General features: G+C 39.3%; 2 non-coding genes across 2 annotated transcripts; both read right to left on the bottom strand.

Moving 5' to 3' along the window:
• Nucleotides 1-1,533: 1,533 nt before the first annotated feature.
• LOC148568098 (small nucleolar RNA R71) lies at nucleotides 1,534-1,642 on the bottom strand. Its single transcript, XR_015882991.1, has one exon. It is a non-coding gene; the product is annotated as a small nucleolar RNA R71 (small nucleolar RNA).
• Nucleotides 1,643-10,125: 8,483 nt separating this feature from the next.
• Nucleotides 10,126-10,229, bottom strand: LOC148568099 (small nucleolar RNA R71). Its single transcript, XR_015882795.1, has one exon. It is a non-coding gene; the product is annotated as a small nucleolar RNA R71 (small nucleolar RNA).
• Nucleotides 10,230-12,947: the final 2,718 nt, after the last annotated feature.

Genomic DNA, 12,947 nt, shown 5'->3' on the forward strand with positions numbered 1-12,947 from the left:
ACAACGAGGATTTATTCTGAATTCTAGACCACGAAAAAGTTCTCTCTTCAACGTTCTTGTTTTCTTTGAATTCTTTGAGTTTTGTTCTTGGTGTTCTTCTTGACCTTCAAAGTGTTCAGGTTTTTCTTCTTGTTTTGATCTTAAAAATTTTAAGTTTGGTGTCCCTTTTTTGTTTTTCTTTAAAATTTTCGCACACTAGGTGTTCTTAGCTCTAAAAATTTTAAGTTTGGTGTCTTTATGTTGTTTTTCTTTTTCTTCATTAAATTAAAAAATAAAATATCTTTTCTTATCTTTAATTGTGATTTTTGAAAATTACAACCAATTTTTCAAATTTTAATTTCAAATCATTATCTTGTCTTATCTTAGTCTTAAATTTCAAAAATCAAATCTTTTCAAAATCAAATCTTTTCAAAAATAATATCTTTTTAAAATCTTATCTTATCTTTTTATCTTTTGTTAAAATTCAAAATCTTATCTTATCTTATTTCAAATACAAATTTCAAAATCTAACCTTTTCAAAAATCAAATCTTTTTCAAATTTTTATCTTATCTTGTTTCAAAATTCAAAATTTTAAATTCAAATTTCAAATTTTAAAATCAAATCTTTTCTAATCTTCCAACTTATCTTGATTTCAAATCTTTTCTTAATTAGTTACTTGTTTTCTCTCTCTTCTTTTTCAAAACTTCCTAACTAATTCCACTCTCTTCTAATTTTCGAAATTTCTTCTTCTATTTCTCTCTCTTCTTTTTCGAAATTCATTAATTAATTTTCAATTTTTTTTAATTAATTAACTTTTACTTTCTAAATAAATAAATAAATTAAAAAAACTATAATATTTTAATTCTTTTTTATCTTTCTACTTCTATTATTCAAATTCTTCTTCTCCTTCTTCTATCTTCATTCTTCTTTCTTTAATCCCTCACATCTCACTGGGAGTTCTCTATCCTCTGGTATAGAAGCTTCCTTTCTTGTTGTATCTGTGTTTTCTTATTTATGACCAGGAACAGGGATAAAGAGCCTCTCCTTAATCTTGATCCTAAACCTGAGAGGACTTTAAGAAGGAAACCTTTCAGAAAGCACAACACTCTGGAAGAAACCTTTCAGAAAATTTCAAACAAGAGACAGAGAACATGGCAGCCGAACCTAATCATGAAGGAGAGGCAAGAAAGGTTCTTGGTGACTTCACCATGCCTACCTCTGATTTCTATGGCAGAAGCATCTTTGCACCTGCCATTGGAGCTAAAAAATTTTAGCTTAATTATCGGTTAGTCTCTCTTCTGCAACAGAATTACAAGTTCCATGGACTTCCATTGGAAGATCCACACCAATTCCTGTCGGAATTCTTGCAAATCTGTGACACTGTTAAGACCAATGGAGTGGATCCTGAGGTCTACAGACTTATGCTCTTTCCCTTTGCTATTAGAGACAGAGCTAAAATATAGTTAGATTCTCAACCAAAAGAGAGCCTAGACTCTTGGGACAAGCTGGTCAATGCTTTCTTGGACAAATTCTTTCCTCCTCAAAGAATGAGAAAAGTCAGAGTGGAAGTTCAAACCTTTAAACAAAAAGAAGGTGAGTCCCTCTATGAAGCTTGGGAAAGATACAAGCAATTGATTAGGAGATGCCCTCCTGACATACTCTCAGAATGGTCTATCCTAGGAATTTTCTATGATGGTTTACCTGAGATGTCTAAAATATCATTGGACAGCTCTGCAGGTGGATCACTCCACTTGAAGAAAATGCTGCAGAAGCAAGGGAACTCATTGAGATGGGTGCAAACAACTAATTCATGTACATCTCTGAGAGAAATCCTGTGAACAATGGGATCCCTCAGAAGAAAGGAGTTCTTGAAGCTGACACTCTAAATGCCATATTGGCTCAGAACAAGATCTTGATCCAGCAGGTCAATATGATCTCTCAGCATTTGACTAGAATACAAGTTGCAGCTGGCAGCACTCTGGAAGCTTCTTCTGAAGTAGAAGCTTATGATCCTGATCAACCCACCATGGAGGAGGTGAATTACATGGGTGAACCCTATGAAAACACCTACAACCCTTCATGGAGGAATCATCCTAACCTTTCATGGAAGGATCAACAGAAGCCTCAGAAAGGCTTCAATAATAATCAAGGTGGAAGGAACCAGAATAGGTTCAACAACAGGCCACCATTCCCATCTTCTCAAGGGAATATGGAGACTCCTAAGCAGAGCCTTTCTGACATAGCCATTCTAGTCTCCAGCTTTTCTAAGACCACTCATAGTTTCATTACTGAAACAAGATCCTCCATTAGAAATTTGGAGGTACATATTGGTCAACTGAGCAAGAGAATCCTTAAGACTCCTCCTGACACTCTTCCTAGTAACACTGAGGTAAACCCAAGAGAAGAGTGCAAGGCCATCACCATAGAGGTAGAGGTCAAATCTGGAGAGAATGAGATGGTATTGAATGCTAGAGAGGAAGACCTCACTGGGCGTTCAATGCCTAAACTGGCAAAGAGCCTCGTGCTGAGCGCCATTGAGGAAGCCCTCACTGGGCGTTCAACGCCCAAACAGGCAGGGACTCTGGCATTGAACTCCAGCAAGGACCGCCCTGCTGGGCATTCAACGCTAAACTTGGTAAGGAATTTGGCGTTTAGCGCCAGTGAAGGGGTGCATGATGGGCGTTCAAACGCCCAAAGAACCACCAGAGCTGGCGTAGAACGCCAGTAATGGCTCACCTCTAAGTGCTCAATACCCACTCAAGAAATCCTTATCCAAGAACTAAAAGAAGCCAAGGCTTATATAGAGACCATAGAGGTTCCCTTGCATGCACTCTTGCAGTGCATAAGTTTTGGTGAATACTCATCCTCTGATGAGGATGAGGACACTAGGAAAGAGCAAGTTGCTTAGTACCTAGGAGCTCTCATTTAGCTGAATGCCAAGCTATTTGGTACAAAGCCTTTGGAGGAAGAACCTTTAGTGCTTTCCAAAGAACTCAATACTTTGGTTCAGCAGAAGCTACCTCAGAAGCTTTCAGATCCCGAACGCTTCCTAATCCCTTGCACCATAGGCACAATGACCTTTGAGAAGGCTATGTGTGACCTAGGGTCAAGTATAAACCTCATGCCACTTTCTGTAATGAAGAAGCTGGGCATCTTTGAGGTACAAGCTGCAAACATCTTACTAGAGATAGCAGACAAATCAATAAAGAAATCATATGGCTCAGTAGAGCATGTATTGGTCAAGGTTGAAGACATTTACATCCCTGTAAACTTCATTATCTTAGATATTGGGGAAGATGAGGATGAATCCATCATCCTTGGAAGACCTTTCCTAGCCACTGCCAATGCTATCATTGATGTAGCTAAGAGAAAACTGATTTTGCAACTAGGGGAGGATCACATCTTGTTCAAAATATCTCACCCCAACTCTCCCTCTGAGAAAAGAGAGATAACTGTGCAACACTTAGTGTTCCAACCATCTCTTTTAGTGTAGAGCTTTACTATACCCCCAAACATCAATTCTAAGTTTTGTGTTGGGCATCCATTAACAAGCACTAAAAACAAAGTTACTCAGAAGAAAGTACCTAAAGGCTGGAGGGACAAGAAAGTCTCCACTGAAGGCCTTTCACTTGGCATGAGAGTTGTCTTCACCAAGAAGCCAGTCATACCACATACAGTGAGTCGTGTCCTATCTCTAGAGCATGTGTAGCTCATTCATGAGAAGAAAGGAAGAAAGTTCACTATAAGGGGCGAAATTCTGCGCCCATATCATTCTCCGTAAGGAGCTAACCGTCAAGCTAGTGACGTTAAAGGAGCGCTTGTTGGGAGGCAACCTAACCCTAATTAATTATTTATTTCTATTTTCCTTAATTTTGTTTTTCTCTAAGTTATTTCTTTAGGTTCATGATCATGTGCATCAGTTAGAACAGAGACAGAAAACTTTAGCAGTGAAAATAGAACACCTTGGATGGAGTGTTGCTGGCATTGAACGCCAGCCTGGGAGCACTGGCTGGGCGTTTAACTCCCCAGATGGCAGCAAAGTTGGTGTTGAACACCAGCTATAGGCATAGTCCTAGGCATTCAATGCCCATGAAGATGGATGGGAATCTGAATTCCATAGCCTCTCAGAACTAGTGGGTCCCACAATATCTTTACCTACCCCATTTCTTTTTCACACTTTTCCATACACTCTTCCCTATAAACCCTAGCCCAATTACATCCATATCACTTTCCCAAAGCCATCATAACTCCCACCAACCTCCATCCACTTCAAAATCGAATTTCCCTCCCATTCACCCCACCCATGACCAAACCCAACCCTAGCCCACCCCTATAAATACCCCTCATTCTAACACTTCATATACAAACCTTTCATACACATCAAAACCCCCATTGGCCGAATTGCGTTCTTCCTCTATCTCCATCTATTTTCTTCTTTTTCTACTCTATTCTTCTCTTTTCTTTATTTTTCTTGAGGACGAGCAAAGCTTTTAAGTTTGGTGTTGGAAAAGCGTTGCTTTTTGCTTTCTATTCCCACTTATGGCACCCAAGGTTGGAGAACCCTCTAGAAATAGAAAAGAAAAGGTAGTAGCCGCCACCTCCGAATCTTGGGAGATGGAAAGATTCATCACCAAAGCCCATCAAGACCACTTCTATGAAGTAGTGGTAAAGAAGAAGGTGATCCCTGAGGTCCCTTTCAGACTTAAGAAGAATGAGTATCCGAAAATATGAACAGAGGTTCAGAGAAGAGGTAAGGAAGTCCTAACCAATCCCATTCCAAAAGGTTGGGATCTTAATGGTGCAAGAGTTCTATGCTAATGCATGAGTCATGAAAAACCATGACATTAGTGTGAACCCAAATCCCAAGAATTGGAGCACCATGGTCCGAGGAAGAATCTTAGATTTTAGCCCGAAAAGTGTGAGGTTGGCGTTCAGCTTGCCTCTGATGCAAGGAGACCCACATCCTTACACTAGGAGAGTCAACTTTGATCAGAGACTGGATTAAGTGCTCTTAGACATCTGTGTGAAAGAAGCACAATGGAAAAGGGATTCCCAAGGCAAGCCTACTCAACTAAGAAGGCTTGATCTCAAGCTTGTAGCTAGAGGATGGTTGGAATTCATCTAACACTCTATCATCCCTACTAGCAATCAGTCAGAAGTGACCATTGACAGAGCCATCATGATTCATTGCATTGTGATTGAGAGTGAGGTGGAAGTACATGAGGTGATTCCTCAAGAACTGTACAAGATAGCTGAGAAGCCCTCCTCCAAAGCAAGGTTGGCATTCCCTCACCTCATATGTCACCTATGCAATTTAGCTGGAATTGTCATAGAAGGAGACATCTTCATTGAGGAGGATAATCCCATCACTAAGAAGAGGATGGAACAAACTAGAGAGCATGCATATGAGTCTGTGCAACCGCCTCAGCATGAGATCCCTGAGATGCCTCAAGGGATGTATTTTCCTCCTTAAAGCTATTGGGATCAATAGCCTACTTCTGTGGGAAAATTAAGCTCTAACATGAATCAGTTGAGGATGGAGCATCAAGAGCATTCCACCATCCTCAATGAAATTAGAGAAGATCAAAGGGCTATGAGGGAAGAACAACAAAGACAAAGGAGTGACATTGAAAAGATCAATCACTACATTGGATCCTCAAGGAGGAGCACTAGCCACCACCATTAAGGTGGATTCGTTCTCTTAATCCCCTCTCCTTGTGTCATTTTTTCTGTTTTCTGTTATGTTTTATTGTCTGTTCTCTTGTTCTTATTGCATGATCATTTCTATCTATGTCTTAAAGTTATAAAATGTTCCATATGTCTCTCACCTTACTTAAAAGAAAATTTTAATTAAAAAGAATTGAGAGATACATAAATTTCAAGTTATATAATAAGAATAGTTCAATTATTTTAATGTGGTGGCATTGCTTTTATTTTCTGAATGTATGAATAAATAATGCATATTTGAAGTTAAAATTAAGAATGTTGGCTCTTGAAAGAATGATGAAAAAGAAAAAGTATTATTTGGTAATCTGAAAAATCCAAAATTGATTCTTGAAGCAAGAAAAAGCAGCAAAAAGAAAAAGAAAAAGCATGTTGCAATAAAAGAAAAAAAATACATATGCATGCGAAAAAAAATGGCGAAAAAATAAATAAAAAGCAGAAAAAGCCAATAGCTCTTTAAACCAAAAGGCAAGAGCAAAAAGCCAATAACCCTTTAAACCAAAAGGCAAGGGTAAAAGGATCCAAGGCTTTGAGCATCAATGGTTAGGAGGGCCTAAAAGGAATAAAATCTTGGCCTAAGCGGCTCAACCAAGCTGTCCCTAATTATATGCTTGTGGTGTGAAGGTATCAAGTAAAAAGCTTGAGACTGAGCAGTTAAAGTCATGATCCAAAGATCCTAAGAGTGTTCTTAAGAACTCTGGACACCTCTATCTAGGGATTCTAGCAAAGCTGAATCACAATCCGAAAGGGTTCACCCAGTTAAAGTGTCTGTGGCATTTATGTATCCAGTGGTAATACTGGAAAATAAAGTGCTTAGAGCCACGGCCAAGACTCTAAAAAGCTGTGTTCAAGAATAAAATAGAACTAAACTAGGAGAGTCAATAATATCATCTGGATTCTAAGTTCCTAAAGATACCAACATTTCTGAGTTTCAATGGATAGTGAGATGCCAAAACTATTCAGAAGCAAAAAGCTACTAAGTCCCGCTCATCTAATTGAAACTGAGCTTCATTGAAAACTCTGAGATTTATTATATCTTACTCTTCTTTTTATCCTACTGTGTTTTTAGTTGCTTGGGGACAAGTGATGAATCCATATTTGATGATGATTTTTGGTTGAAATTGAATGGATTCCACCATATAAACTTGCACTTATTCCACTAAATAACATGCATTTAAACTTTCCTCCTAAATTGTGCTTAATTATGAAAACATGTTCTTTTGTGCCTAATGATGCCAAGGCATCATAGGCTAGTTTCACTAGCATTTTTCTGTTAGTTTTAGTTGTTTTATGCATTTTCTTGAGCTTAAAGTAACCAAAAATGGTTAAATGAAGAACAAAGTAATGAACCATCCAAACAATATGATTTCGATGCAAATTCCATGAGTTTTAGTTATATTACTTAAATGCTATGAATGAAAGATTTCTCATGAAATTTTGCAAGACTTTGATGCAATTGTTTGGATGATTTCAGGGAAGAAGAGGCTAAGCAAGGAAGCAACAAAATCAATAAAGGAAGCTTGAATATCACATGTGGAGTTTAAGTTCCAGTTTAAGCCTAAACTGGAGCTTAAACGCCAAAATCATGAAGGATAAGAAATGCTGGGATTGAAGTTTAACCTCCAGTTTGACCTCAAACTGGAGGTTAAACGCCAGAATGAAAAGCCTCACTTAAGGAGCATTCCACGTTTAACCTCCAGTTTGACCTCAAACTGGAGGTTAAACGCCAGAATGAGTATGCCACCCAGGGAGGAGTTCCACGTTTAACCTCCAGTTTGACCTCAAACTGGAGGTTAAACGCCAGAACCAGGAAGAGTACCAGGGGCCATTCCACGTTTAAGCTCCAGTTTGACTCAAACTGGAGCTTAAACGTGTTCGATAGTTTTTTCACTCCAAGGTTGCTCTCTCCATCTCCACGTTTAACCTCCAGTTTGACCCCAAACTGGAGGTTAAACGTGTTCGACACCTCCAGGGCCACCATTCCAAGCTTCCACGTTTAACCTCCAGTTTGACCTCAAACTGGAGGTTAAACGTGTTCGACCTCCAGGGCTGCCCTTCCTATCTCCACGTTTAAGCTTCAGTTTAACCTTAAACTGAAGCTTAAACGTGTTCGACTACATGACTCTCCAGGGCTACCTTCTTCCATTTCCACGTTTAAGCTTCAGTTTAACCTTAACTGAAGCTTAAACGTGCTTCTACAAATGGCATCACTGGAAGTGTCTGGCGTTTAAGTTGCAGTTTAAGCTTAAACTACAACTTAAACGCCACTCTTGAAAAAAGGTTTCTGGGCCAAAAATATTGTGATTTAAGTTAGTCTTTGAGCACAATTATTAACTTAAACTTACTTTGGTATGAAACCCAATTGAATATCATGGTTTATGGGATTGGGCCTGAGGGATTGATGAGTTTGAAATCTCATTTATTGAGTCATGTGCCATTATTTGATTATCACTAAGTTGGCTCAATAAATGTTACAGGATTTGGATCAACAACCTCATCAAGATTATGGATCATAAACCCAAGACAAAAGGAAAGCAAGGAGAGGCCTCAAAGCCCAAGAAGCACAACTGAAGCTCAATATAGAAAGTGTATAAATAGGATAGAAGTTAAGTTAGAAGGGACTTTTACATTCATTTTTAGCTAGTTTCTTTTTCTTTGTAATTGAATTCAGAGCTATGATTCACTAAACCCCCTTTCATTGGGTTAGGGAGCTCTATTGTAATTCAATGAATCAATAATAGTTTATCTTCTTCTTCAATCTTTTCTCTTGAATTTTGTTAGAAAGCTTCTCGATTTAATTCCATTGAGTAGTTGTCTTGGGAAAGAGACTACTCATACTTGGAATCCTTCGGAGCCTTGGGAAAGGAATGGAGGATTCATGCTAGAGAAGCTTTCTCACAGTGGATTGGATTGGGGTTTGGATGGATATTGTGACATGTAATCCTACCAAATTGTGGTTCATGAAATTGTGTGGTATAATCAGTGATCAAGCATCATCTCTTCTTATGAACATTTAAACCAAGGGATTGGGAATTTGTTTGTTTTTAGAGAGCATTGGTGAGCCAAGGAATTGGGATCCAATCATATAAGATTGCCAAGCAAAATTCAATGAATGCATTGGTTGAAGAAGAGATTTACATGTTTTGATTCGGAGATTTCAATATCTCCTAAACCCAATGAATTCCCCATTTCTGATTTCCACTTTCTCTTTACATTCTGCAATTCAATTCTTGCAATCATCCCCATTCCCTTTTAATTTCAGCAATTTACATTTTGCTCTTTAATTCATGCAATTTAAGATTCAGCCATTTAATTTTCTTGTCATTTACCTTTCCCGCCAATTTTACATTCCGCAATTCTCATCTCAAATCTTGATTCCGCTCAACTAGAACACACTTCTAATCCGAATTGCTCACTCAACCAATCCTTGTGGGATTCGACCTCACTCTATTGTGAGTTTTTACTTGACGACGATAACCGGTGCACTTGCCGGAAGGAATTTTGCCGATCGTGCAATTTCCTAAATCGTAGCATAACACGTTTATGCGCATCAAGTTTATGGCGCCGTTGCCGGGGATTGGTTTTCGATTGACAATTCTCAAATTGGAAGCTAACTAGATTGAGCAATTTTCTCTTGCTTTGTTAATTCTGTTCTAAATACTTGTTGAATTTTAATTTCTGCACTTGGTTACATGCTTTCCTTCTTTATGCCTTTAAATTCATGCAACTAACTCACTGACTCACTAACTGTTTGAATTAATTCCTCAATTGAGCTGACCATACTCTTCCATTAACCAAGAGTATTTTACCTGTTTGTGTTTGAGCTGTGTTCTTGTATGACAGGTAGGAGAGGAGAGACATCAACTCCTCCATATACCGAACCGGAAAGGACCCTTCATAGACTTAGAAGGGAAGCAAGAGGGAAGAGAGTAGTGGGAGAAGAGGAATCTGAAGGAGAATCTGAGGACAATTTTGAGGAAGCTCTAGATCTCAACATGGATAGAGAAGTTCACAACCATGAGAGAGCTGATGGAAACAATGCCATTCCTGAGAGGAGGGTTCTTAGTTCATACATAAACCCAACCTCTGGGAATTGTGGTAGTAGCATCCAGAAACCACCCATTCAGGCCAACAATTTTGAGCTCAAGCCACAGCTAATATCATTGGTGGAAAATCATTGTTCCTTTGGAGGAAGTGCTAATGAAGACCCAAACCAACATCTCACAAAATTCCTGAGAATTTGTGACACTGTGAAGTCCAATGGAGTCCAGGAAGATGCCTATAAACTGCTCTTGTTCCCATTTTCACTTAGGGACAAGGCAGCTAAGTGGCTGGAATCATTCCCAAGGGGGAGTCTAACCACATGGGATGAGGTGGAAGGCAAGTTTCTGGCACGTTTCTACCCTCCACAAAAGGCCAATAGGCTTCGATCTGAGGTCCAGACTTTTAGACAACAAGATGGTGAAACTCTCTACGAGGCATGGGAGAGATTCAAGGACTTGACAAGGAAATGCCCACCAAACATGTTCCATGATTGGGTGCAATTGCACATCTTCTATGATGGGCTCTCTTATGAATCAAGGAAGGCTGTAGACCATTCATCAGGAGGTTCATTGAACAAGAAAAAGACCGTGGAAGAAGCCATTGAAGAGATCGAGACAGTGGCTGAGAATGAGTACTACTATGCATCAGAAAGGCACAACACTAAGGGAGTCATGGAGCTGAACCATGTCGATACAATTCTAGCCCAAAACAAGGTGTTTGCCAAGCAACTAGCAGAGCTTACCAGGCAATTAGAAACAAAGCAAGTGGCTGCAATACACACACAAGATCAAGAGGAAGTAGGCATTGAAGGAGGTGATTGGGATGAGGTTAACTATGTGGGAAACCAACAAAGGCAATCATATGATCCACACTCCAACACTTACAACCCAGGCTGGAGAAACCACCCAAACTTTGGGTGGGGAAACCAACAAACCCAACCACAAAACCACAAACCTTACAACCACAACCAACAAAACAATTCCACATACCAAAACTCCAACCAAAGATCATACCAAGCCACACAAAACACTTACCCCCAATCATCATATCATGGCCAAAATAATCAACATACCCAACCTAATCCGAACCAACAATTTCAAGATCAATTAAACCGGATGGAAGGAATGATGGCAACCATGAGCCAAGACATAATTGAATTGAAGAGCTTCAGGGATGATGTGAGAACTACCTTAAGAAACCATGGTGAAAAACTCAAAAGGTTGGAATCTCAAGTAGGAGAGCTATCTCAACAGGCACCCAAATCAACTGCAGTGTTCCCTAGTGACACAGAAAAGAATCCTAAGGGGGAACAAAAGAGAGTAAGATGGGAAGAGTGCAAGGCCATCACCATATTGAAGGAAGTCTCAGAAGAAGAAGGAATCAGGTCCTCACAGCAGGAACCAGAAATCTTGAAAGAAGATGTGGAAGAAGTTAAGCAGGAAAGTGGAACTGAGCAAGCCAAGGATCTGCAAAAAGGCATGATGGAAGTATACCAACCAAAAGCACCATTTCCTGAGAGGTTAGGAGGAGGTGAAAAAAGGAAAACCTATTCAAGGTTTCTAGAGACATTTAATTCTCTGCATGTCAATATTCCCTTTCTTGAGATTCTTCATCAAATGCCCACACACATCAAGTATTTAAAGGAATTGTTAAGCAAGAAAAGAGTTTTGAAGGGAGGACAAACGGTAACAATGAACAAAGAATGCAGTGCTCTCATCAAGAAGGACACACTCTCTAAGAAAACGGACCCAGGAAGTTTTCATATCCCTTGCATCATAGGGGAAACAAAAATTGACAGAGGATTCTGTGATCTAGGAGCTAGCATAAATGTGATGCCTCTAACTCTTATGAAGAGGCTACAACTGAACGAGGTGAGATCCACTGATGTAATCATACAACTGGCTGACAAAACTCAGAAGCAAGCTGAAGGGGTAGTTGAAAATGTGCTGGTGAAAGTAGGAGATTATTATTTCCCCACAGACTTTGTCATTGTGGACATGGAGGAAAGCTATTTACACCCTATCATTCTGGGCAGACCATTTCTAGCCACTACTAGAGCGCTCATAGATGTAGAACAAGGAGAACTAATTCTGAGAATACATGATGAACAGCTCATTTTCAAAGTCTTCAAACCTGCATCTGAGCCTGAACCAGAATCTGAAAAGCCTAAAGATGATAGTAGCCATCCGTGTTTGGGGGAAAGTAATCCAGCAGCTGAGACTCTAAAACAGTCATTGGAAGGCAAACAAGAGTTGCAAGAGTTAGAGCCACAAGAATCAGTGGAAACAGATCAGAAGGATCCTCCTGACATAAAGGTCAATGAAGAAATCCTCAAGAGAAAGGGAAGAGTGATAGGGAGATTGCCAAGAGGATGGAGAAACAAGAAAATTCCCACTGAAGGTTTTTCTCCGGGAGATAAAGTGATCTCAAGTCATTATCTGCCAATCCCACCTGGCCTCCAGACCATTCCTTCCCAGCTCCCTCAAGTGTTCACAATCAAGAAAGTTCTTTCTATGGAACATTTAGAGGTCATGAATGAATCAAGAGGGGACGTTTTCATAGTGAGAGGAGAGGACGTCAAGCACTACAATCCACCCTAACAAGGGACAACCGTCAAGCTAGTGACGTTAAAGAAGCGCTTCATGGGAGGCAACCCATTTTTTTTAGTATCCTTAATCTTTAGTGCTTTGCTTTACATCTAATAAAGCATGGTTTCTTATGCATGAACTTGAATCCTCAGGACAACTATTGATTAAGTGCACTAAACCGTGCATGTAAATTACAATTGGTCTCTAAGTTTGGTGTGCCTGATGGCACTCCCAAATCTTACTCAAATTGAATTCCATCTTTCATTCAAGGTGCACAACCAAACATTAAGTTTGGTGTTCTTTTTGAACACAGTTTATGAAAAGCAAGAAGTTCCTCTGGATTTCAAAATTCATGACAAGTATACCATTCACATGTTTTAATGCTTTAGTTTCAATTACTTAGGGTAGTCACTTTGTTTAGAATCAAGGAGCCAAGGTGACTATGATTTATTAGAAATATGCACACTCATTAAGGACAACCAATATGGATTTCATGTCATCAGGAGACTTAACCAAAAACTAAGTTTGGTGTCCAAATAATAAGTGTGCATACATGTAGAAGTCACGGCTATAAGCTCATAAAGACAAGCATTGATTTACATGTGCAAATA

This window comes from Arachis ipaensis, chromosome B4 (assembly GCF_059453495.1).
Source record: "Arachis ipaensis isolate K30076 ecotype BB chromosome B4, ASM5945349v1, whole genome shotgun sequence".
Lineage (NCBI taxonomy): Eukaryota > Viridiplantae > Streptophyta > Magnoliopsida > Fabales > Fabaceae > Arachis > Arachis ipaensis.